The sequence below is a fragment of the Enhydra lutris genome, unplaced genomic scaffold, assembly GCF_002288905.1.
Source record: "Enhydra lutris kenyoni isolate GAN:26980312 unplaced genomic scaffold, ASM228890v2 scaffoldscaffold27, whole genome shotgun sequence".
NCBI classification, from domain to species: domain Eukaryota; kingdom Metazoa; phylum Chordata; class Mammalia; order Carnivora; family Mustelidae; genus Enhydra; species Enhydra lutris.
This window is the reverse complement of record NW_019154111.1, coordinates 8,367,937-8,394,515: the sequence shown is the minus strand read 5'-3', so window position 1 is coordinate 8,394,515 and position 26,579 is coordinate 8,367,937. Positions and strand designations below refer to the sequence as shown.

General features: G+C 42.1%; 1 protein-coding gene across 1 annotated transcript in view; it reads left to right on the top strand.

The window, feature by feature from the left end:
- Positions 1-8,492: 8,492 nt before the first annotated feature.
- The window catches only part of LOC111151934 (caldesmon 1), a 184,168-nt gene continuing 166,081 nt past the window's right edge, over positions 8,493-26,579 (top strand). The window contains exon 1 of the mRNA XM_022510159.1: positions 8,493-8,671. The gene's annotated coding sequence lies outside the window, so the exon portion shown is untranslated. The remainder of the gene's footprint in view (positions 8,672-26,579) is intronic.

Below are 26,579 nucleotides of genomic sequence, written 5' to 3'. Positions count from 1 at the left end.
GCAAGGGAGAAGCAGACTCCCCGCTGAGATCCAGATGCAGGGGCTCAATCCCAGGACCCTGAGATCATGAGCTGAGCCAAAAGTCAGATGCTTAACTGACTGAGCCACCCAGTTGCCCCTACCTTACTTTTAAAGTTAAATAATACTGTGTGGCTTATAACAAAAAGCAGTAAACCTCCATCCTACCCATTCGTATAACTGACCCCCCCCCCCCCCCCCCGCAACCAAGCAGTGGCTCTCAGCTTTTTCTCAGTCTCCTTTTCTGGGCTTTAAATGTTGGGGTGTCAGTTTAACAGCCTTCTCTTCGCTGTTTGCATTCTTCCAGGTAACTTAGTCCAAGTTTAAAACACCATCTATAAATGGATGACTCTCAAATGTATACTTCAAGCCTCATCCTCTCCCCTAAACATCAGATTGTATATCACACTGCCTGTCTGCACTTCCGCTTAGATGCCTTTGGTCATCTTCGCGTGCTGAAATTAGGTCTACTGTGATTCCCACACCTTCTTGCAAATCAACACCTCTCTCAGTGGCCTCCTTTGCATTAAATAACACCACCCTCATTCAGCTATTCAGCCCATGAAAAGACACATCCTTGCTTCTTCTCTTTTTCTCACGTCATACCTTCTCTGAACCAGCAGTGAGTCCTGATGTACCCCAAATCCAGTACTTTCGCAGCTCCCTGACCACAGCCGCCCTAGTCCAGGCCAGCACCCCCTGCCCATAAGGAGGCTACGGTTCCTCCTGTTTCTACACTTGTGGTCTCAGCACTTGTTCAACACAGGACAGCCAGAGTGAGTTTTTCTTTCTGCTCAACATTTCCCAGTGACCTTCTGTCTACTGAGAACAAAAACTCAAAGTCCTTACCATGGTCCTCAGGCTCTAGATGATCTGATCTGCCGTGGTGATCCCTCCTCCAATTACTCTGCAGTCTTTCTTTTTTCTTTCTTTCTTCTTTTCTTTCTTTTTTTAAGATTTCATTTATTTGTTTGACAGAGAGAGACTCAGCGAGAGAAGGAGCACAAGCAGGCGGAGTGGGAGAGAGAGAAGCAGGCTTCCCGCTGAGCAGGGAACCCGATGCGGGGCTCCATCCCAGGACCCTGGGGTCATGACGTGAGCTGAAGGCAGATGTTTAAGGACTGAGCCACCCAGGCACCCTCTGTAGTCTTTCTTATTCTTTAGTGAGTGTCTGCTGTATTCTTGTTCTTCCTTCATGTCACCCCACTGCTTGTTCCTTCATTTTATTCACCTCCCCATTGAAAACTTCTTCACAGAGGACTTCCCTGATTTTCTCTATTCCTTTATAATTTCTTTATAGCACTTTCCACTGCCCAACATTAATATGTTTATTAGTTAGTGTGTTTATCTGTCTCCCTCCATCGAATTGTGTTTTGTTCACAATGTCCAGAACAGGCCCTGGCGTGTGGTATACATTCAATAAATATTTGTTCAGTGATTTGTTGGGGGGGGGGGTAAAGGTGATCTCTGTTTTCATGTCCCTAAATAATAGGCTAATTCTATTTATTAAAATTTCTTGGGGCCCCTGGGTGGCTCAGAGGGTTAAAGCCTCTGCCTTCGGCTCAGGTCATGATTACGGGGTCCTGGGATTGAGCCCCGCATCGGGCTCTCTGCTCAGCGGGGAGCCTGTTTCCCCTCTATCTCTGCCTGCCTCTCTGCCTACTTGTGATCTTTGTGTCAAATAAATAAATAAAATCTTAAAAAAAAAATAAAAAAAATAAAATTTCAATAGTAGACATTAACTATTGATTTCTTGCTGAACAAAATGAAGGTTTAGCTCTCTTACCCACCCTCATCCTACTAACGTGTTCTTGCTTGTTATCCTTTGAATCTAATTACATCATTGTTTTGGTGAAATCAATATGTAGTATTTACATTAGTATGACTGTGTAAATTTTTCTCACAGTTGAACTATATAGTGTACCATGATCACTTTTCCTTTCTCATACAAAATCTTATTTTTCCCGCAATTATAATGACCTCACTATTACATTTCTTATTTTCCGTGTATCTATCACAAATGCTTTCCCCAAGAAAATATCAGGTATAATCTGCCTACCTGACTGTCCTGAAAATGTTCTTCCTGGAACCCTCTGCTCCAGTCTCTACTGGTTTCTTTCTTGACATCTGTTGTCTTGGAATTTTCCTTCCCTGTCATCATGGGACCACCCTTCACCCCGTCTCTCTCTGTTTTTGTACTCTCTATTTTCTGATCCTTATCTTCTGCCTTGGTTTCGAGTTTCAACCCCAACTTTTTTTTCCCTTTGGGTGGAAGATATAACCCAAGAACTTGATAACTTCAGAATTAAAAATGTTTTCACTCATTATACTGGATGCTCAGTGGGCCCTTTGAATCTGGAAACTTGTGTCCTTTAGTTTTGGGAAATTTTAATGTTTTATTTCTTTGATCATTTCCTCCTAACAGTTTTCTCTTTCCTCTTTTTCTGGAACACTTTGGTGTTGGTTTTGTTTGATTTGGTAATATTCTTTTCTCTCCTTTTTTCCATCTTTTTCTCCTAATTTTCTGATTTTTTTTTAAGATTTCATTTATTTATTTGAGTGGGGGGAGAGATATTACAAGTGGTGGGAGGGAGGGAGAAGCAGACTCCCTGCTGAGTGGGGAGCCTGACTCAGGCTCAATCCCAGGACCCTGAGATCACGACTCAAGCTGAAGTCAGACACTTAACTGACCAAGCTTCCCAAGCACCCCTGGGCGAGTTTTTAAAAACTGTATCTTCCATTTCTTGAATTGAATTTTTATAACTTTCTGCCACAGTATTTTTTCATTTCCAAGTGTTCTTTTGTCTTCTCTGAAAGTGCCCTTTAGAAGCATCTTTTGTTGGATACAGTATCTTCTCTTAGCTCTCTTAGAATAGTAATTACGTTTCTCTTAGAGTTTTCTTCTGTTTCTCACCTTGCCTCTTTTTCCTTTGAGTTTCTTTTTCTGTTGTTCAAGTCTCCCTTTCACGCCTCTCCTTAATTTGATGTTCATAATTAAGAGTGAGGTGCTAAACAACCGATTGGGAATTCCTGTGCCCAAGTTCATGAAAGGGTCTTGGGCAATGAACTAGGTATTTCCGAGGTCCCTTAGCCTCGAGTTCTTTTTTCCATAGGCATGCCAGTTTCCCTGGAGTGGAATTCTCCAATTTCCTTTCTGCAGGGGACAAACCAGACTGTGTCCTGGGAGCCCTGCAGAGTGAAGAGACTGGGGGTGTTCCAGTGTTCACTGAGTAGACTTTCATTTAAATTTTGTTTTTAGTACGAAGCCTGTTCCCTACCCACTGCTTTGCCTGACATTCTGAGGGCAGCACTTCTCTTCTGAGAAAAAACTTTCAGCTTCTGTCTGATTGAAAGAGAAGTGTTCACTGAGTTGTCTAGGGGTTTGTGAGGGCTTCTGGAGCTGGTTTTTCAACTGTTCCATACTCAGATTTTCTTTTTTCTTCTCTTTCTTTTTTTTTTTTTTTTTAGATTTTATTTATTTATTTGACAGGGAGAGAGATCACAAGTAGGCAGAGAGGCAGGCAGAGAGAGGGGGGAAGCAGGCTCCCTGCTGAGCAGAGAGCCCGATGCAGGGCTCCATCCCAGGACCCTGAGACCATGACCTGAGCCGAATAGAGGCTTAACCCACTGAGCTACCCAGGCGCCCCACATACTCATATTTTCTTTTTTTTAAAGATTTTTTTATTTATTTATTTGACAGATAGAGATCACAGGTAGGCAGCAAGGCAGGCAGAGAGAGAGGAGGAAGCAGGCTCCCCGCTGAGCAGAGAGCCCGATGTGGGGCTCGATCCCAGGACCCTGGGATCATGACCTGAGCCGAAGGCAGAGGCTTTAACCCACTGAGCCACCCAGGCGCCCCCCACATACTCATATTTTCAACCAAGCCTGCTTTCTGCTCCATCCTTCGCCCTGAGAATTTCCCGGGGCTTCAAATCTTGTTTTTCCTGGTTCTGAGGTTGGAGTTAGCTTCTTTCTCATCCACCAGCCTTCCACTCCACAGGCCAGAGTTCAGTTTCTTACTTCTGCTAAGTCACTTACCAGCCATTTTCCATATTACAAAAATTGGCTGACATCTAGAGTCTGTGTTGACTCCCTTCCAGTATTCTTTGCCTTGTAGGATTTACTGATAATTTTTTTTTTTATTTCTGTGCTATCATTTTGATGGGGTTTGGGAAGGAGCAGAAGTAAACAAGCATTGTGAATTTAATATGAATTTAATATAACCATCTCCTCAAAGTTTTCAGTCTTTCCATCTGAAGTTCTGTTTTTTATGATTGAAGAATCCTTCCACACCTCATCATAAAAGTACTCACCTGGAGTTTTTCCTAGTCATTTTTTTGTTTTTCAGGTAATCTAGTTTCTTTTAGTGTGGGGTAGAAATTTTGAATCTAATTTTACTGTTTCTACATAATCAGTGGTGACCTTACCATTAATAGAAGGGCTCACCCTTTTCTCCCTGATCTGTAGTGTCTCTGCTATTACTTTAGACGTGTCCGTATATGCTTGGGGCTGTTTCTAGGGTTTCCACTTTATTCTACTGATCTGTTTGTCTATTCAGGGCGATAACACTCTTCTTAATTACTATTGCTGTATAAAGATAGTACTTATTTTTAGATCTTTATTTTTCCAAACAAATTTTAGGATTGTTTTGTTGAGTTCTACAAAGTTTATCATTTAGGGATTTTAGCTGGAATAATAAATGCATAGATTAATTCAAGGAGATTTACATCTTCATAATTTTGATGTTTGCCATTGGTAAAAGTGACATATTTCATCATTTATGCAGACCTTTTATGTCCTAAATCCAGCTCTGCAGTTTTCTTGTACTATTGTGTTACATTTATTCCCAAGTAATGCACACTTTGTTATTAATATGAATCATCTATTTTCCATTATATTTTAAAATTAGAGACAGCTGGTTACAGGAACTCTGGAGTTTTGCATACCGAACTTGATTCCAATAATCTTGCTAAACTCCTTTATTAATTCTAATATATTTGTTGATTCACTTGAACTTTTTACCCACATGATCATATCATAGCAATAAAGACATTTGTTTTCTTTTTAATTCCAATAGTTCTTATTTCTTCTTTTTCGTTTTCTTTGTCTTGGTTAGGACTTCTGGCTCATTTTTTTTTTTTTTTTTTAATTGTAGAAGAGATGGTAGGCATCCTTGCCTTTTTGTTGATTATAGTGGGAATACTTTTTACCATTTCACCATTAAGATGATGTTTTCTATGGCTTTTTGGTAAAGCTCTCTTTGTGTATGTTTGGAAAGAGTCTGTTGCTGGTTTTTCAAGAGCTTCTTTTTTTTTTTTTTTCCCTATATGTGATTGCTAATTTTACCAAGTATTATTTTTGATATATTGAAACAGCTTTTCTCCTTTTTTTGGTACTTTTTTCTCTTGACTTTTAAACTGCCAACATTGAATAATATGTCGCTAGATTTTTAGGTTTTGACTATCTCTGCATTGAGCGTGTCTTGTTTTATATTTGTTGGATTCAGTGTGCTAATTGTTCTCATCTAGGATCATAAATACACTTAGTACAATTCCCTTCTTTTTGTGCTGTCCTTGTTGTCCAGTTTTGGTATCAAAATTTACCACTCTGATCTTATTGTTTTCTAAGCTTGAGTTTCTGGAAATACTTCATTTGAGTAAAAGAAGATGTGTGTGGAGGGGGGTGGATTTTGCTGCCTTTTAAAATGTTCAAAAGATCTGTTTTATTCAATAAAACGTATTTTAAGTTGGAAAAATGTATGTTCTCTGTGGTATTAAATGACATGATTTTAATTTTGAATGAAAAAAAGGTGTGGCCTGCTTTTACTTTTCACAACTGACTTACAAGTGAAATGTAATTGCCCACTACTGACCTGCGTGGTTGCAAATACTCATTTGGAACTGAAAAAATACAACGAATCATTCAGATATTTCCAAATGTCTCCTTTGAGTTGTTATGGTTTGATTAGGTAGATATATCGTATGCTAGACAAGCTGTTCTTTATCTGGGATGGTCTAAGTGGGAAATAGATTCCACAAAAATTTCCTGTCTAAATCATGTGTATTTTTAGTGTTGTTTACAGATGACTTCTGGAAAAAGTAAATACTATGAAAGTGAAGTTTCCCAAGGCAGAGATTGGCAACATGTTTTTTTCTTTCTTTTTTCTAATGAAATTTGTTAAATTATCCTTCCAGCCATATGGTTCTTCCACAGTGTCCATTTTCAAATGCATAAAAAAGGCTGAATAGGTTGCTCCTCCACTATACCCTGAGTATGAGGTATTCAGAATTTATCTAGGGAAGCATACTTCTTTTTTCTAAAGACAGAACCCAAAAATATTTAGCTATTTATCTTCTAAAAACCATGCAAAATGCATGTCCTTTCTATGTTTCCTGCTGATAATAATTTTTTCCCCATTTGTAGTGTAACTTTTCTTTCCTCTGGAAAGCTGGTACTTATTTTATTCATAGACTGCACATTATGCCCTGATGCTGTTCAACCAAAAGGCATTACTCACACAAGCGGGAAGAATGTGGCTTAGGATTGAATCAGCAGTGGCCATGGAAGACAGTGCATTAAAACAGGCCTCACTGAGTCACAGTCCATAGGGCCTAGAGATCACAGGCCCCAAACATCTCTGGACATAGGTCATATCTTTGCACAGGCGTCACCAGCTGAGTTGGTTTCAGAAGTCATTGAAGTCTGCACTACAGCATTTCCAAACTCAGCAGTTTACCAGACAGGGAACTAACTGTTCTTCTGTCTTCACAACCTGTCCAGATATGGGACAACCCCTGGAGCAAAACTGGTTGTGTTCCCAAAGTTTATTTCCAAATAATTCATTTGAGATCAGAAAACATTTTCCCATAGGAACAATTTTATAAACGGTGGTGCTCCACAAATGCCTGGTTGAGCCACAGAGTCTTTAAAATGCTACATCGACTGGGCTATTCCCACCAGCCATTATTTATTCTGTTTCCCTGGGAAAGTGCATTTTGAGTTCTAACTTGGGATGCCTGAAGCTCACCTCTCACTCGGCCTGGCAGCCTCCTCTGTAGCTTTTTTAGGCTGTGCTGCAGCAGCAGTTGGGAAGAGAGGATGGGCAGCCTTCCCAAGAAAGAGATGAGCAGAGGTTTGATATAGATGCCTCTGGGTAGCTCACTAATTAATGCTGGAGGGCTGAAGAAGAAAACCACCCATGTGGATTAGTGATTCCCCAAGTCTTCTATGTGAGGCACAAAGGGCAGGGACTTTTTCCCAAGTAGAGATCATTTTTAAGTCAAATCTTCATAAATAAGTAAAGGGTTATATGGTAAAACCTACGGTTTTTGGAGACCAAGCTTGTGGACTGTAGTTAGCCGGAGAAAATGTTTTAAAGTCTTCTTGGTCAGTGGTGAAACAGTTGCCAAACACATAGCAACAATGAGACAGAAATCTGATACCTTGCTCCTGGCCTGACAAATTTTTTGTTGTTGTTGCTGTTGAATTAAATACTGATTGACTAATTGAGTGAATTCTTTATCGAAAAGTACAAGACCACAGATTGTATGCACACGTGGCCCAGTGAATTTCATTCTAATTCAGCATCTCCTAAATCTGACCCTCTCATAACACACATCTTGTCAATGAAGACTTGGTTGGAGCACTTTGGAGAAGTCGCTAGAACGGCGGTGCCATCTCTGTGGGCATGTGCATTGTCTACACCAGTCCCAAAGGAAGGCCTGGGTCTCTTCACACCCTCTGTGTTGGGCACAGTTGTGAGCCATGTCTCCCTGTTGCCAAATCCAAGGAAACAAAGGGGAGGTGGAAAGGGAGGTGATGCGGAAAACCAATGACGATAGCCAAGCCTGTAGGACCCTGCCTAGCTGAGTTTCTGGCGCTACACTTATTCTGGAAAACATTACCTACTAAAAAAGACCTAAGCTCTTTTTGTCAGTTGTTTTTATAACACGTATAGACGTATTTCTAAGGGGCTGTGCCTTTTTCAGGTTAGAATTTAGTCTGTACACCAGACCTGGGTCCTGGCCTGCTTTTGAAGGAAATATGCCATTAGAGCTCCCTCAATCAAAAAGCCTTCCCCACCCCCACCCCACTAAACTCACGGACTGTTAACTTTTGGTTTCATACACTGTGCTTGCTTTTGAAAGTTACATTTGCGCTCTACAAGACAGCCTCTTTCTCCAAGATTAACATTTCTTATGATTGTTCCTGACAATGGATTCACTTCCAGAGGCCCTGCTCAGGATAACCAAAAAAGGGCATGTGGCTGCCTGGTTTGGGCAGCCTGCGCGCAGCTTCAGAGCTGTTTAGGTCTTGCTTTTTCTGACGCGTGATTTCCTGAGCATGCCTAGGGAATGACAGGCATCTCCACAGGCAGGCTGCCTCCACCTCGGCCCGGGTGTCGTCATTGGCTGCCCTAGTAGAGAAACTACAGGACAATGCATACCACGGACTGCCGACTGTAAACATAGGGGATATGTGTTCACTTAGCACGGACTTCTGGGAGGGGCTAAGGAAGGGCGGTCTGGAGTTTGATTGAATCGAGCAGTGTGTATTAGGCTGCCTGCCTGCCTGCCCTCTTGCTGTGCTCCTGCTAGAGAAATCAGTCCTTCCTTTCGGACCTAGTCCCCAGGAAGAAGTTGCAGCCTGCGAGGTAAGCCACAGAGGGCTTTCTTTTAATCTCTTCAGAGAGTCTGGGGGCTTTCTGGGGGTTTCAGTCAACATTCCTGCTTAAGGTAGCTGGAAATGCAAGATTGTAAAAGCCAATAAACCATGCAAATTCGCAGAGCCAGACTGGGCTTTGCTGCCCTGCAGATATTTCCGGAAGACAAACAGGATGAGATTTCAAGTTCTGTTCTTGGAGTTGGGACGGGAGGAGAGATCACATAGAGACATAGAGACGTATACTCAGGGACCACAGGCAACCTTGGTAAGGGAAGCCTTTTGTTTAGGAGTGCCACGGGAATTCTACCTGATAGCCACAGGCCAGGGTCAGCAGGTGGGCCGTGCCGGTCTGCCCACACCGGTGGTCTCTCCTGCATCTTTTATTCCCAGGCATCTAAAGAGGTTTTACTTTAAAAACAACTTTTTAGGTTAATGAGAAACCAAAAAGTAATGGTTTTTAACCAAAGCCATTTGCATATTGTGCTGCTACCAGTTTTTAAGGCTGGACTTCTAGAGCTGCAAGGAAATAAGTTCAGAGGTGGAAAGAGTGTTTAGCACCAGTTGGGTTAACGTAACTGATCTGATACTTGCCAAGACAGGAAGATGCCTACCACGATCTGTTTCCTATAAAACCTAATAATGAGAGAATGCATGTGCTAGTGGGTGTGTTTTTAGAAATCGCATCTAACATCCTACCAAACTGTTCCTTTAGAAATCTTATTTTCTGTTTGAAAGTGTGCCTGTGACTAGAGAATGTAAAAAGATGTCGTTTTGGAAGTGCATTCCAGAAAGAGAGGAAGCAGTCTTTCATTTCAACATAGTCAGACATATTTGGGCATCTTAAACAGTAGTACAAGGCAGCCAGTTGGTAGTAGCCTGGAATTCCTTTTAGAAAGAGCTGATTGTAAAGGGTGGGGGAATTTTAGTGCTATGGTAATACATGGTCCGAAAAAGTGGATGAGAACAAAGTAGTTGGTATTCATAGATCCCTTCTGTTAACAGGGCTGTGCAGATGGACTTGTAAACTCGAACAGTAAAATCTTTCTAATGTGTTTGGCAAAACCAGATGTGTATAGTTAGAGCTTAAGTGAAGACGAGGTGGTATGTGGCAAGGAGGGCAAGTCTGATAATTTTTAAATAAACTTGGATATTAAAGGTTTTCAGCTCCAAAGGACTGAATTTGATTTTCTTTCTGCCAAGTAAGGTGGTTTTGTGTTGAGATTCATTAAATAATTTTTTCTTTTTGTATTTAGAAATTTGGGGATAATTTTCTTGAGAATGCCTGTCTCTCCTCCTAGAAGTGATATATGAGAACAGAGTTCCCTGTGAATTTCTTTTCCTGGAACAGTTCTGAGTAAGTGTGGGAGAAAGGGCTGCAAGTGAAAGCTATAGTTTGATTATGGTCCTTCCCTCAAAGAGATCAAGTTCCAAACTATTTTCACAGTGTTTTTAATGTCAATCAAAATATGGAGAGCAATTTCTTTTTCAACTGTTCTCTAAACCATGTAGGGAATGCAGTTTGGAAGGAAATCTATAATCTTGGGATTTGGGGATAAATTCCATTTTGAAACCAACATCTCCAAATCCCTGAAAGTTCAAACTTTGCTGCCACCACCCTCCCCTCTCTTCTTTGTGTGCGCCCCATCCCCCAACAACCACAAAAACACATTTTTCAACATAAGTGTTGTGCTCTCCGTACTGATGTGCTGGAGCAAGGGGATTTGCTATTTTACTTTATATTGCGCTTTGGGCAGCTGTCTGTGCTACTTTCCTCCAGCTGAATGTTAGCTAGAGCACATCTCACCAATGGGGGAGGTAAATGGAGATTGATGAAACTGCTGTGCAAAAACTTTCATTTTAATAAAATCATTTAATAAATACAACGGCAAGAGTCTAGAATAAGAAGTCACTAATAAAAAACGGATCTCAGTATACACAAGGGATGTACAGTGGATAGATCCATAGGTGACAGGCTTGGTTGTTTCCACTGGTTCAAAACCAATGGATAAATAGAATAAATTAAATAATTCAGATCAAAAAATTGCTGTAAAGAAATATGCAATTCTTCCATTAAAGTTAAGAGGAGAACCAGGCTCAAACTGCAGCTTAAGGGATTTACATGGGATGCATAAAAGCACACCTGGTGCTCAGGCTATTAACGATTCTGACTGGCTCCTATGACCGGCCTGAGGATTTCCTGCTTTTTGGCAGATAGAATAGGTTGGTGCTGAGTGCAGCCTGGGTGTTCTGTGGCCTGATAAGCCCAAAATGCACCTCGGTAGGCCTTTTCTTAAAAACACGTATAGTTGGGGTGTGTGGGTGGGTGGCTTAGTCAGTTAAGCATCTGACTCTTGATTTTGGCTCAGGTCATGATCTCAGGGTTGTGGGGTCAAGCTCTGCGTCAGGCTCTACATTGGGCATGGAGCCTGCTCGAGATTCTCTCTCTCCCTCCCTTTGCCCAGTAAAAACAGAAAAGCTGCACGCGTAGCTGTCATGGAGACGCCCTCATGGTAGCCTCATGGCAGCAGGGCTGCCCATCAGTGGTTCTTCCGCAAGACAGAAAAGTGACGTGGAGACGCCATGTAAAGGAATTAGCTCAGTCCCCACCTGTCTGCAGTCTTTCACATGCCTTGGAAATGTGGTGGGGTGAGTCCATGGTGGGGGGGACGGGGAAAATGCTGACAAAGTGGTATGCAAATAGCATGGTAGGCCTACGGAGGAGGTTAGATGCTGCCAAAGAATTTTTAGACTTTAGAAGAGTTTTCTGGGTAAATTCTCTCAGAGCCTGAAAATAGAACCATTAGATCCTTATTGAAAGTCCTTCATCTTTCATGCAAATCCGAGTTTGTCATTAGAGAGATGCCCGTAGGTTCTGAGTCCTTTGGTAATTTAAAGAGGTACTTGTAGCTTGGGCTAAACTCAGGAGCACCGCTAAGAGAGCTCAGTCCCAGCACTCGTTCCTCTGTTCGGATAGCTAGGACCTTTGAGGAAGCCATCAATTCCTTGACCTCATGGATGGAATGGGCATAATGACCCTTCTCCTACCTCCCATAGTGGTTAAAATGTCCAAATGAGATGAGGCTGTTTGCCCCTCTTTTATGTAGGCTGTATACTCCAATTTGAGGCCTCTGGACATTAAGCTCATCTTGACTGTATCCTCCACTTCTTACCTAGTATCCCTGATGATCATATTACCCTGATTATAGCTCCTTCCTCATACTTGAGGACCCTTGAGTGGTACCTTCTGAATCTAGTTCTTTCTAGAACCCTGAGCTCTGAGTCTTGGGAATACTGATCCACCCCATTGTTATCTGAACTTTAGCTCTGGTGATCAGAGACCAGGAGAACACATATCAGGAGGCAGAATGAGATGGGTTATTGGTGGTACAAGGCCATATCCAGGAACCAGGAAATCTGAAGATCCAGTTGAGTAGAAGACCAGTGACAAGGTGCTGACAACAGAAAGGCCTTAGTAAATGAGGCAGCTTCTCTGCCTCCAGCCAAAAGTATGGAACTAATCCCAGCATGTCAAGCCTGGGCCTTGTAGAGAGGGTGAGGTAATCAGGAGCACCTGGCTGTGGTTCCTGTTGGTATTGAGACCAGACTCTCCAGGGATCGAGCCCCCACCCCCACCCCCTGCTCCCTGTTTACCTCAATCTTTAGTATCCCCAGCTGGCTCTCCTGGGACTGATCCTTGGTGGCCTCCCTAACTTCCCTACCCCTAGTCCTTTATCTCTACCAGCTCCCCTGGCTCCTGACCCCCAGCCCAAACAAGGGCTTTCCTGATGCAACACAGACAGTCTGCAGTGTCCCAGCTTTAGGGTGAAGCCCAGAGAATAGCAGGAGGGTCAAGCCCAGTTATGTTCAAGATCAGGGAAAGCCTCTTCCCTTTTTTCAGGCGGGGCAGGGGGCAGTTAGAGCAGACAGAGTCGATGTTGGAGCGATTTCAGTGGAAAGAGAATCACTCTGCCTGTCACCCCCACTCTCCCAGTTGGCTGGCAGTGAGTTGAGTGTGGGAGGAGGGCAGGAAGCAGAGGCTGCCTGGGCGCAGGCAGGAGAGGTAGTGGAGCAGCCATGTCACTTGTTTGTCCCTGCGTTGTGGTTGCTGTGAATGCCTCTGAAATCTGGTGAAACTTCTCAACCCTTGCGGTCCCTTGCGAACCCTCCTTTTGTGATTTACAGGTGAGAAAGCTTGAGCGGGGGAGGTTGGGGTGGGGAGTGAGGAAAAGTCTCGGTTTCCATTGGAGCCAAGGGTGGATGGGATCAGAACAGAGTGGAGGTGTCCTTCCTTGTTTCCCAGATTTTCTGAAGGAAGAAAGGATGGTGCGAATACACAGACATAAAAGCTGACTTCACATGACCCCCCCATTACAAAGAAAAGAGATCATCTCTAGAGAAGCAGTTTTCTGTGGGGAGCTTGGAGGGGCTGCAGAAGCTGGGAGGGGCTGCTGCCAGGCGCGTGCTGAGACAGCACCCCGAGCTTAAGAAAAGGATCGCTAGGGACGCCCGGGTGGCTCAGTGGGTTAAGCCTCTGCCTTTGGCTCAGGTCCTGATCTCAGGGTCCTGGGATCGAGCCCCGCATTGGACTCTCTGCTTGGCGGGGAGCCTGCTCCCCACCCCCTTCTCTCTGTGTCAAATAAATAAATAAGATCTTAAAAAAAAAATACAAAGGATTGCTAGGTACCAGTCAGGGAATAACTGAAGGAAAGTATTTGGGGGAGGTATTTTAAATGAATATGTATATTATATTTCAGTGATGGAGAACTTGAAGATAAATTGCTTTTTAATCACTTCCTGAGACTTCTGGCATTGTTTTGTGAATATACGGATGAAAATACTTGGCTGTAAGGAAATCATCTTACTTCGAGAGGGACATATTAAGTAGGAATATATAATTAGTTCCTTTGACACCCACATGTAACATTCCCTCTCGCTTGTCTCAACCTGGGGAACGAGGCAGATTTTACCGCTGTGCTGAGGATGGGCAGGACCAGGGAAGAGTGCCCAAGGGGTCTAAGGGCCAGAAGCATCAAGGACATTAGTTCCCCTGGGGTCAGGAGGGCTAAGCCAGAATAGATATAAAGTACAACAGTGGACTGACTGTGAATCACAGCCAGGTAAGTAAAAGAAAAACTGTAAAAATCAAAAGGCAGGCAGAGGTTTAGAAACCAGAAGTCAGAACACCTGGCAGCGCGTTCAGAGCAGATAGACCTATGTTAATAGGCGGTGGGAGCTCAAGTAAAGGGACAGGAGTCTAAGATACATATCGAGGGCACCTGGGTGACTCAGTCGGTTAAACATCCACTTCTTGGTTTTGGCTCTGCCATGATCTCATGGGTTGTAAGATCGAGCCCCACCTTGGGCTCGTTCTCAGTGAGGAGTCTGCTTGAAGATTCTTTCCCTCTGCTCCTCCCCCACGTGGACACACATGTGCATGTGTGCACGCATGTGTGTGCTCTCTCTCTCTCTCTCTCAAATAAATGTATCTTAAAAAAAGATACTTATGGAACAATAAAGGGATGGAATCACAAGGGAATCCAAGAACAGCAGCCACAATTGGACCAGGATCCATAGAGAACAGGGTTGGAATCAAGGTGGGTCAAAGTATCTCAGCAGAGGTCTATGTGCTTCTGTGAATGTGACTCAGCTGCAGCACATGTGACTGCTCCTTTCTGCTGTTCTACAGACTGGAAAGTTCACTCTGTGCTTCCTGGTCAAATTCTGAGAGAGGAGACCTGAGTGGTTCAGCTGATAACTATTGTCTTTGGCAAATCCCCGATCAGGAGCATATCAGAGGTTACTGGCGTGCTCATGGATGAATTACCAGTGGGCCTGACCATCACCCCTGGGGGGAGAAAAACAGCCCAGTGGGCAATTTTAGTTAGAAGAGAAAGTTAGGCATGGAAGGCAAATTAGCTGAAATGTTCAACAGCTATCAATGTATGTCATTCCGATTTTTATGTGACCGGATTCCTAGAGAGGCAAACACTTAATGTCAGGGTCATACAGTACTTGATGACCACTTTGGCATTGCCCAATGAACCAGTCTTAAGGGAGGTTAGCTTGGAAGCTTGCAGCACTGATAATTGAAAAGATAGAATTATCCATTTGAGACAGATTCTAAAGAAAAACACTTAAGTGTTGTTGTTGGCAAGAAACATCATATGAGTCATAGGTGCGCTATGGCTCCTCCCAAACTAAAGCAATCTTTAAAATTCAATAAATAATGATTTAATAATTGTAATAAATAAAAATTACTACATCTCAATGTAAATTACAGTACTTCATAAACTTACTGCATAAAAGCTATGTACCCAATCAGTGAAAGTTTCAGTTCTCTACAGAGTTTGTAGTGTAATCTTTCATTCACTGAACACCTGTCTCGATGTCTGTCATGGGAAGTAAAATGAAATAAAACAAAACAATATGCTCTACTCTGGGCTTGTTCTTCATAGAAGCATTCACAAATATGCATCCAGGAATGAGTGTCAAGGACCAGGGAGGGTCAGGAGAACAAAAGATGAGGAATAGATAAGGGATCTAATCCCAAAAGAATGAAAATTGGGGCCACGTGGATGTCTTCAGATATTTGGAGTACTTTTATATGGAAAGAGGAGAAAGCATGCGTATTTCTCAAGATAGCAGAACTAAATACATGTATCCTCTATTCTTAAAGCTGGGCAGGGTCTTAGGAGGCATTTAGTCCAGGGAACACAAATCATTTTTCATCTGTTTGCCAGCTCTAAACAATTGGTAGTGACCACCTGAAAACAGTGTGTTGAGAAGGATTCTGAGGCTGAGTCCCACGCTCGGTGGGGGCAACAAATGCTGTCATGACACTGATGTCTGGTGCAGAAGAAAAGGGACATTCTACTCAGGTACCATGTATTTCACACCATTGATGTAGTCTGTAGGTTCCTAACCTCAGCACTTTGAATCCCGGGGAAGACAAAGAATTATTGCAAGAAGTAAACAAATCCATATATGCAGCAAATGGTTTTGACAAACTGAGTAAATAATAGATCTTACACAATACATGCTACTATTTTTCTAATTATATAGATGCATTATGATGATAAAATGTTAATTTAGTTAAAATAGTTATTGAAGTCATAGTAGCTTTTGGTATTGTATTTTCTCAGTCAGTGGACTTAAAACATATATTATGAGGAAGCTGGGACAAGAAATTTAGGATTTAATAAGAAGTTCTTTTTAAAAAAAAGAACTAGTGATTTTTCATTTTCCAGGCGAGAGACTAAAGCCTGGCCATACCAAGTAAAATTATACACACATTTGTAGGTCTCTGATTAATGTCAGTAAGATTCATAAGAGCAGAAAACAGCTTCTTTTTTTAATTAACATATACTCAGTTCCTGGCACATCGCAGAAGCCTAATATCTGTTGAATGAAAGAACAAAACAAGTGACTTGACCAAGGTCTTCCAGTTAATTAGTGGCAACGGTGGTTCTGGGACACACAGTGCCCAAGTCCCAGGCTGTTGCCTGTTTCGGTCCAAGAGAGAATGTCCCATGTCAACAGTTCCGGGATTTCAGCTATACAGTACGGCGCAGTTTGCCTGTAATCTGTAGTCCAGTAGATCTTAGCCAGTGTCTTAATCAGGATCAACTGTAGGGCTTTTTGAAAACATAAATCCCCGAGTCTCATCCCCTGGAGATTATGATCCAGTAGGTCTAGGGCAAGGTCCAGCATCTGTAGTTTGTAAAAACAAAACAAAACAAAACTCTCTGGTGATTCTGCTAAAACCTCCTGGCTCAGTTCTGTACATCTATGTTTAAAATAATTTATAGTTAGATATATGGAGTAACTTTCTCCTCAGAAGTGTAGTTGTGTAGTTTTGAGTAATTTCTTTCTGAAAGTTATAGCTGTATGTTCCAAAAAATCAGTTTTCCCGAAGAGTCTAGAATATTTATCTGAAAATTCCTCCAGCTTCCCATACTCTTTTAGTTTGGGCACAAAGCTATCAACCCTGTAAGGTCAGGCTGTCTGATGAGATTTCCAGTGTTTGCTTTTGTAAAGCATTGGAAATGTGGCAAGAATAAAATTTCTCATGGTATTTCCACTTCCTGTTCCAGCCACCATTACTAAGTGAAATTTAGGCTTTGAGGGAGGGGTGAATTGAGGAAAATTTTTCTCTTTTAAGTATTTCTGTCCTTAGGATTTTTGTTTAGGTTACTTTAGGTATTTAATTTACCAGGAAAAGCAGAAGATGTTTTTCTCTGTTCTCAGCCTTGAGAACCTGAGCAGAAGTGGGGAAAAGCTTCCTCCCCCTCACCCTACATCTCCTCTGAGGCCAGGGTCTTCATAGCCTCTGGCTTAGATGTTTCCAGGGATGGCCCTTACAGAAGCATGTGAGCCCTCAGAGACAAGAGGCCTCGGGTGAACGCTGCTGCAGAACTGAAAATCCATCTCTAGGGTCTTCCTTTACTCAGCAGTCAGGAGTTACATCCTGAAGATGTAACCTGCACAGAAGAAGCAACCATATTCAGGGCAGCAAGTACATAAATTATATTCACTGAGGACTATAGAGCTAAAAGCATCTCTGCCTGAGTAACGTGATGCGATAAGAATGCCAGAACTGCTACTTATTTGTACAGATGCTGTTTAGTTTACAGAGTAGTGCTTCCACTGTGTGAATGAGGGAGCACTTGCTGGAGAAGAGCAGCTACAAAGGAAGTAGATTAGGACCCACACGCATAATGACCTCACACTGTCCCCACTCCATGCACCCAACACCATAGTGTGGGAATCCAGTTCCTCCTAGCTCCCAAAAGCCAAAATTTTAATTTTTAAGATTTTGAGAACTGGTGGTTAAACATAGTCATTATTAGAAATTAAACTGTATCAACTGACAATTATATTAAAAACCCAGCTAATAAATCCTCAAAACTCATTCCTTCCTAATTATTTCCTTATGTTTAATTATTATCTGTGCTTTGGAGGTTAGTTACATTTATTGTGTCTGTGTGAATATCACTGAAATTAACAAATGCTGCAAATCAGACTCCTCATCCCCCTCCCTACACCCCAGAGCTTGTTGTGAAACATTTCCTAGCACACCTAAGGTATCAAGTTGATAAATTCAACCTCAACATAGGAGAGCCAATCAGAATACCTTTGTTATTTTGTTGCATGCAGATTCATAATGTTTGCTTATGATTGTATATTTATTTGTTTATGTGTCGATTATTTCTTATGCTTAGACCATAAGTGCTGTGAATCAGGGATTTGGGGATTTTCAGTGCCATGAATTGAAACTAAAAAAGGGCCTTACCCCACACATAGTAGAGAGCTAAATGAGTAAAGAAATAAATGTCCATAATTTATTTCTTTTTGGTAAGAAAGCTGAAGCCAATATTCATGTCTGAGCTCATTGATTCCGCTCTAATTATATTATTACTGAGTGCTTATGACAGCGCCTGGCACGTGCTAAGTAGTATCTAGATGTTTACTAGATAAAAATCTAACAAGGAATCTCCATACAACAACCAAATTTACAGATGAGGAAACTGAGTTACGATTCCTTAAGTGACATATCCAAGGTCACAAAGCTAGGAAGTGGCAGAGCCAGGATTCAAACCCGGGTAACCTGGCTCCACAGTCCACATGCTCAGCTGTCCCGTTGTGCTGCCTATTGCTAATTACTCCAGCGATGGAGCCCCCGGGTTGTGTGTGGCTCCGCAGCTGTGACCCATTTGAGAATACACTTTGGAATATGGAAGACTTGAGTTTGAATCTCAAATTGACTATTTCCCAGCCTGTTTCTTTGCCTATAAAAAGGGGATTATTATTCCTCCACTTAATAGTTATTATAAGGATTAGAAGTAATGCCTCTAAACTGCTTTGCACACGCTGGCACTGAATTAAAAATCATCAGCTCTCAGCTGCGATACCGGTGAGGCTTTCTGTAGGTGTGCACTCCCATTAGTCCTCATGCCCCGAGCCGAGCCGCATTCTCCCAGCCTGGATCCTCCATGGCCATGACGTAGATGGAGCAAAAGAAGCCACCTTCTTTGATGTCAGATTCTTCCTGAGGTGGGACTAGTACCAGTAGACAGTAGTTACAGGAAACCCTGTTCAGGTCAGCGTAAGCGCTTTGTAACCAGATCTTTCTGTCTCTGGAGCACGCAGCCCTGCTTTGCGGAAGCAGATGACCTCCACCACCCCATTCAATCACAAAAGTCTTCTCCCCTGCCCTTGTCATTGGATGTGCGCTGACTTTAACATTCTAGATCATCTTTATCTGGTATGGCCGAAAGGGTTTATTACTCCTGAAGCTGGGTCATTTTGTAGTTTTTAAGCTTTTTTTTTTTTTTTTTTTTTTAACCTGGAACGAGAGAGGGAAACAGAGGAGGAAAAAAAGAGAGAGGAGAGAATGAGATACAGCGAGCAGAGAAGATTGAGACTTCCCTGGAGAAAAAAATGCTGAATTTGGGAGGGACAGTGAATTGAAATGGATGGGTAGTTATCCCAACCCCTTGTAGGTTAAGATGGGTAAGAAGATAAGCTAGCTAATTTACTTGCTGTGTGGCAGGCGCCATTCTAGTTGAAGATGACTGTCTCAGGGCAGTCAAGTAAATTAAAGAACTTGCCCAAAGTCACACTACTGTCAAATAGCAGAGCCAGAGTCAGTGCCACTCCCTGAGTCCAGCCCTTTCCATTTCCCTCTAGCTGTCTGTTCTGTGTCTTTCCCCAGAAATACGATGGAAACCAGAGCAGGAGGTTTCCATAACCAATCATTATAATTTGTCAGGGAGCCACACTGCAGTTCAAATAGACAAGCACATTGTCATTCCCTGCCATATAAGGAAGCAGGGCTAAACACCACTTCTTTCGCTACTGACTCAAGAGATAATTCAAGTGAGAGACAGGATGAGAATCTAGGCCTATAGCTGTTTAAAAAAAAAAAAAAAAAAAAAAGGCCTGCTGAACTACTTTCGTGTTTTCCTTTCTTGGTAGCAGAGATAGTTTAACAAGCAGGTTACACCCTTTTCCTTGATTCAGGAGAAATATTCTGGAATTATGTGCTGAAAGAAGAAAATTCTTTGTCCGAATATATGAGTTACTTTAGCTTTTGATTGTCTAATTTAGATATTCAAAAGGCCAAGACAGAGCTGGTTCTGTGACGCTCAGGAAGGAAGTCAGGGACTGTACCTTTCTGCACAAGTTGACTCCAGAAGTTAGAGTCCACTCACCCTTCCAGCTGTTCTCAGAGATAGTATTTCTTAATAAGCCTTTCCGTGTAAGTTTGACCTTTGTGCCTCAAACTCAGAGTATTCGTGTGATTACCCTTTTTCTTAATAACAGTCATAGTGGGGGTTTCAGAACACAGGCCCGATATCCACCTTCCTGGAGAGAGAAACTGAGGCATGAGCAATTGAAATTATTTTCTAAGGGTCAGCCAGTCCAGTCTTGCCACAGGGAGTGCCCAGTCTTTTACATAACTCAAAGAAGCATTACTTAGTCTTCTTAGGGAAATGAGGAAACTACAAAAAGTCTGGTCAGCTTCTCCTAGCTCCCATCTTTGACCAGATTGCATCTGAGGTATTAGCTCCCAAGGGCTACTGTAATAAAGTACCACAAACCAGATAGCTTAAGCAACAGAAATTCCTGTCTCACAGTTCTGGAGGTTAGAATTCCAACAGTAAGGTGTTGACAGTGTTGGTCCTTCCTTTTGACAACTCTGATGGAAGGATCTGTTCCAGGCCTCTCTCCTTGGCTGGTAAATGGCTGTCTTCATGTTCACATAGCATTCTCCTTGTATCCGTATCTCTACCCAAATTTCCTCCTCTTAAAAGACAACAGTCACATTGGATTAGGACCCATTCTAATGACCTCATTTTAACTTGATTACCTCTGTAAAGACCCTTTCTCCAAATAAGGTCACATTCCGATGTACAGGAGTTAGGACTGCAATATGAGAATTTTGAGGGAGACAATTCAAGCCATAACATGCTCAGTTCAGAATGGTGATGGAAATCCATACAGCATATTTTCTGAACCTCTAAATGCCAAAGACCTTGTTGCTTTCCCTCTGGGTCTAGGAATTGGTTAGTTAGAAATCACTTGGCCTTTTGAACTTGCCCTTGACATTTACTTTCTGCCTTTTGCAATTATGAAATTCTGATCCAGGAAAAAGTCAAGAGAGGTCTTTGAAATGACGCATTGAAATGCAGCTTCACATACTGTGGCCTATCTGTGGAAGCCCATGAAACCACGGTGGCAGACTGTCTGGTATGCAGCCATCAGAAGTCGGGGAGGGGGCTTGGTGGGAAGGCTTGGCTGAGGCACCTCTGAGTCTAAGACACAGAGCCCTTGGTGAATGTAAGCAGCAGTGGGCGGGACTTCATGTGTGCCGGCGCAGGGCAGAAGGCAGGGATGGCCATTTTCAGTCATTTTTATAACACCAATCATAACCACGAATCCCCACATACAGGGGAAAATGTTAAAAGCTAACACATATTTGTGCTCTGAATCATTTGTCTTCTTTGTTTTCTTCTGTCTCTTCTCACCCTTAAGCTTTTATATACTTCTCCTCCCAACATTCTTCCCAAGTTTATCTGCATTCGGCATAGTTGATTACAAATTACCTACTCGTTATAACGGTGTCTCCTAACCCCTCTCTTCTTTAGCCATTACACCTTCCTTAAAGCTCTTCATGGTTCCGTTTCCCAGTTTCAGTTTTATTTATGGCTATACCCTGTCTTAGGCCAGAGGTGGTAGATAAGGGGGTGACAGTGCCATTTATTATCCAAACCAGGACACTTTTGAGAGAGAAAGGAGGAGCTATTAATAATTTCTCTAAAATAACAGTCCTAAATGGAGGCGGTCCCAGGCAAACTGGGACGGACCGTTATCCTCTCCACGGTGCTGCTTTCTGCTCCACAGACCTCACTATACCCAGCAACCACTCCTTCTGTTTCTGTACCTTAAAAAAAAAAATTGTGTTCTGATTCTTCGTTTTATTTCCACCCCAAGAAAATATGTGGTTGTGTTTTCCTTTATCCCCTCCTCACTTCTTCTCTTCCCTTGGGATCTCTTATCTCTTTTTATTTTGGTACAATCTTGACTGCATCTCAGGGAGGCCGCTTTGTCTGCCATTAAACATGCAGGACAGATTTCCCGCCTGTCTGAACCCATACACACACAACCAGCACCACCAGCGAATGTTCCAAGCTGCCTTGGGTCTCAGATGAGCCCTTGCTGGACCGTCCACCACTTCAGCACCTTTGCCCAGGAACTAGAGCAATCTCTATGCCATGTAAGCAGCTGTGTCTAGCAGTGTACACACATGCCGTGTATATGTATGGGATGTCACAGGATAGGTTGCTGATATGTATACCTGTATACAATTACAGTTGAAAATATATGGCCTGAAAAAATATATATATGGCCTGAAACTTGAGGAAAAAATGAGAATCTAAGCTGTTTGTCCTGCCTTTGGTAATCAGGGTTGTTTTCTCATCTAAAGCAGTGTGTACCAAAGGCCTGGCAGCCCTGCCATAGGTTTAATGTAAGTAGAAATAAAGTTCAAGGCAAAAAGAATAAACATTGACCTAAGTCCCTTTCAAGTGTAGTTCTTTTTATGATTCGTTCATATGCAACTTAGGGTTCATTCTGAAAAATCACTTCCATTATCATTTCAGGCCACACGAGGAAGGTCTGAACCTCCTTCTCAGCTCTGAAATGAGAAAGGGAGATGTTTTCCTCTTGCATTCCAATCCACAGATATCTGAAAAACTTGCCATTTATAGCACTATGTCAGCTGGAAAAAGCTATTCTCCTTTTTAGCTATTTGCTTACTGATTTTAGGGTTTTGACCATAATTTTCTTTCTTTCAAAAATTAATGAATGAAGGAAAAAACAATGAAAGGAGTTGCTTTATGGAAGGAAATAAGGGTTTTGTTAAAGTTTCCTCCTTCCTTCCTTTCTTCTGACCACCTTCCCCATCCTCTCCCCCATCATCCTTCTCTCTTCTTCTCCTCCCTTCTCCTCCTCCCTTGCTTCCTCCTTTTCCTTCTTCTATTTTTTATTTCTTCTCCCATTGAGCTTTGTACCATTAGAAATGTTCAACTGCTGTTGGCAGCCGTAAACTTTAGCCATGGTGGCCTCATGTCTGTTGCGTAGATATGTCTTCTTAAAAAGATTGATGGATGGGACGCCTGGGTGGCTCAGTTGGTTGGGCAACTGCCTTCGGCTCAGGTCATGATCCCAGCGTCCTGGGATCGAGTCCCGCATCGGGCTCCTTGCTCATCAGGGAGCCTGCTTCTCCCTCTGCCTGCCATTCTGTCTGCCTGTGCTTGCTCTCTCTCCCTCTCTTTCTCTCTGACAAATAAATAAATAAAATCTTTAAAAAAAAAAAAAAGATTGATGGTAAGAAAAGGAAAAATCAGAATATTTCAACCGCATTCTGCAGCATTAGGTATACAGTTACAGTAATGGTGAAACAGAAATAATCTACCTGAGGAGCTCTCTAATGCCCTAAAATTGGGCAAAGTGATTATCAGCCAGCCTGGAACTGTGGACCCACCTGTGTTTGAGGAAATGAGAAGTGTAGGAGGTGAAGACTTTTTTTTAAGTTTCATGCTTTTCCATATTTCTGTTCTCAGATATGCTGTTAAAATAAAACAGTTACTCTTTCTACTGGGGGTAGTTTCTAGCTTGCTCGTTCTTTTCTCTAACAGTATTTGCAGTGAGGTTTAAGTTTTTGGATTTGGGATTTTGGCTCTTGCATTTGGCAGGGGCCTCAGATCCCAGGCGGTGGTCTGAGAGAAAAGCGGCCCCAGTTCCTGGCTCAAGTCCACAGCTGATAGCCTGCGTGACTGTGAACAGACTCCTTGCATCTCAGGCTTCCCAGTTATAAACTGACAACGGCCTTTTCCCTTCTCTGTAACATCCAGGTAGGGAGCAGTGAGGTCTTTAATGGAAAGGCATTTTAGGTGACAAAAGATCCTTAAGACATGGTTTTCTCTTATTTTTCCTTGAAATATGAAGACTTTTGCTAATTGGATTTTTTTGGAAGGCATAGGTCATATATCTTATGAGTTCATACAGGAAACTCTAGATTCAAAGTTTAGAGTTTGAGGTTCCCCAAAATTACCCCACGCATGTCAACTTCATCTGACTCTTTCTGGGGCTGCTTCCTCCCCAGTTCCCACCTTTCCTTCTTTACTTGTTTTTAGCACCTGGGGCAAGCATATTCCTTTCCATCCTAGCCTTTGAAAGGAATATTGACAGTTACCTTGTTTGAGACCATCTGAAACCCCAAGGTGGTGGCGGAAGAGGATCATTAGGACAGATTACCATCCACTTTCAGCTTTATCTCTAGTGTAGCCAGAAGTTTTTTTTAATTTTTAATTTTTTAAATTTCTTTTCATTGTACCAGAATTCATTATTTATGCACCACACCCAGTGCTCCATGCAATACGTGCCCTCCTTAATACCCACCACCAGGCTTGAGGAGGAGATGAACCATGAGAGACTATGGACTCTGAAAAACAATCTGAGGGTTTTGAAGGGGTGGGGGGTGGGAAGTTGGGTGAACCAGAATTTTTTTTTCTTTTAAGATTTTATTTATTTGTCAGAGAGCACGAGACAGAGAGAGCATAAGCAGTGGGAATGGCAGGCAGAGGGAGAAGGAGAAACAGCTCCCCACTGAGGAGGGAGCCCATGCAGAGCTTGATCCCAGGACCCTGGGATCATGACCTGAGCCGAAGACAGACCTTAACCAATTGAGCCACACAGGCACCCCCGCAAAAGTTTTTTGTTTTTTTGTTGTTTTGTGAAGATTTTATTTATTTATTTATTTATTTATTTATTTATTTATTTATTTATTTATTTATTTGACAGAGACACAGCGAGAGAGGGAGCACAAGCAGGGGGAGTGGGAGAGGGAGAAGCAGACTCCCCACTGAGCAAGGAGCCCTAAGTGGGACTTGATGCCAGGACACTGGGATCATGACCTAAGCGCAAGGCAGACGCTTAATTGACTGAGCCACCCAGGCATCCCCAGAAAAGTTTTTTTATAAGCTTTATCTGAAACCAAAGGATCTGTCACTCTCAGCTTCACTAAAATTGTCTTTCATCAGCATTTACATTTCTAACACATGAGATAACGCATGTGAAAGTGCTATGCTTTGTAATGTCTGTGATTATAATATCTATAGCCAGATGTATTAAGGTTTAAAAATACTCTAGGAAACTAAGAGGAAGAGTGGAAGAAAAGCACATTTGATCCTAGCAAGAGTGCTTCGAGCCAAGCTTGCACAAGCAATCATATGGGTGGGTCAAATTGTATATTTTTATTATTTTTAAAATAAAATTTAATTTTAGAATAGTTGTTGGATTTATGGAAGAGTTGCAAGGCTGTTAGAGAGTTCTGCTACACCCCCACCCAGGTTCCTCTGTTGTCAATATTACTATGCACATTTGTCACAATTAATGAAACGGTACCGATGGCATTATTAACACAACTTCACATTTTATTTGGATCGCCTTAGGCTTTGCCTAATGTCCTTTATTTATTTTTTTTAAGTCCCTTAAAGCAGAATAATGTTTAATATGGTAAAAATTTAATATGTACTTTATGGAGATATTGATGGAACTCGTAATCCTTGAGTGAAGATTGCATAAGCAAACTCTTTTCTCCAACATGTGCTAACCAGCAATCTCCTAGGACTTTCCACCTGAAATACCTGGGACCCCTCTGTTCTCTGGTCTGTTTCCCTTGAGACCGTTAGCGGATTCCTTAGCCTGATCCACACGGATGCCAGATGGTGGAACCCTGTTGCTGCTGTCACTGAGGCTGGCTTTCCCAAACAGATGGGAATACCTAGCAGCACCTACTGCTGCCATTTTATAGTTTTCAACCAAGTATTAGCATGACAGGGTTTAGCTGGCCGTCGACCAGCTGAAACTCTGCTCATCAGTTGTATCATACCCCAGTTACTGCTAAGAGCTTTGGCACTGACGGAGGAAAAAAAAGACCTGATCCATGTGCCCCCCCAAATCTTGAAATCTGTAGACTTTCACAACTTAAAAATATCACACAGCTTATGAAAAATCTGTTACTAAAATATAAATTATGGAGGGGCTTGCCTTATAGAAATCGTCTCAATATATCATAGCCGTCCATGTACTAAGCTTCCGGACTTTCTTTGAAATACGAGTTAGCAGCATATAATATAAAAGAATCTATTTAATTCAGTTTCTGCCTTTGAGCAACTTGATGACATCAGGCAGGTGACTCAGCCTTCTGGGACACGATTTCTTATAATGAAGGAGTTGAATTAAATATGGTCTCTTCTAACTCTGTTGTTTGGATTCATGGCTTTATAACTTGCCCTTATGAGAGTCATTATTGTCCTTTTGGTCAAGGTTACTTTCTTGTTGTGCTTTTACTGGCAAATCACTTTTTGGACAACTAAATCTGGTTCAAATAGTAATTACAATGAGTTGCCTTCAAGATAACCAATTTTTCTGATTAATTATAGTTGGTTAGTTTTTAAAGTTGCTTTGTGTGCAGATATAACTCGTACAGTGGAATATAAGGATGAAAGTATATGAAAAATGTTGGTATCTTGGTATCTTCATATGAAAAATAATTGGAGGCATCCATTTATCAGTGAATGAAACTAATATTCTAGACTCAGAGGTAGTCCTTAACACCTCCTAAAAGCAACAATATCAGCCCTTTGAGTTGATTATCTAAGTATAAGTGAAGCTGGTAAGAGACATCTTTCATAATCTGAACGGTTGGGTCAACTCTCGGGAAGACATCAAAGTCAAGGACGAGAGTAAGAGCTCAAGGCTCGGGGTGGAAATGGTTACTAGATTTAGCCATCTGCTTTGGTCTTTCCTGTTCCACATGCAGCTATACA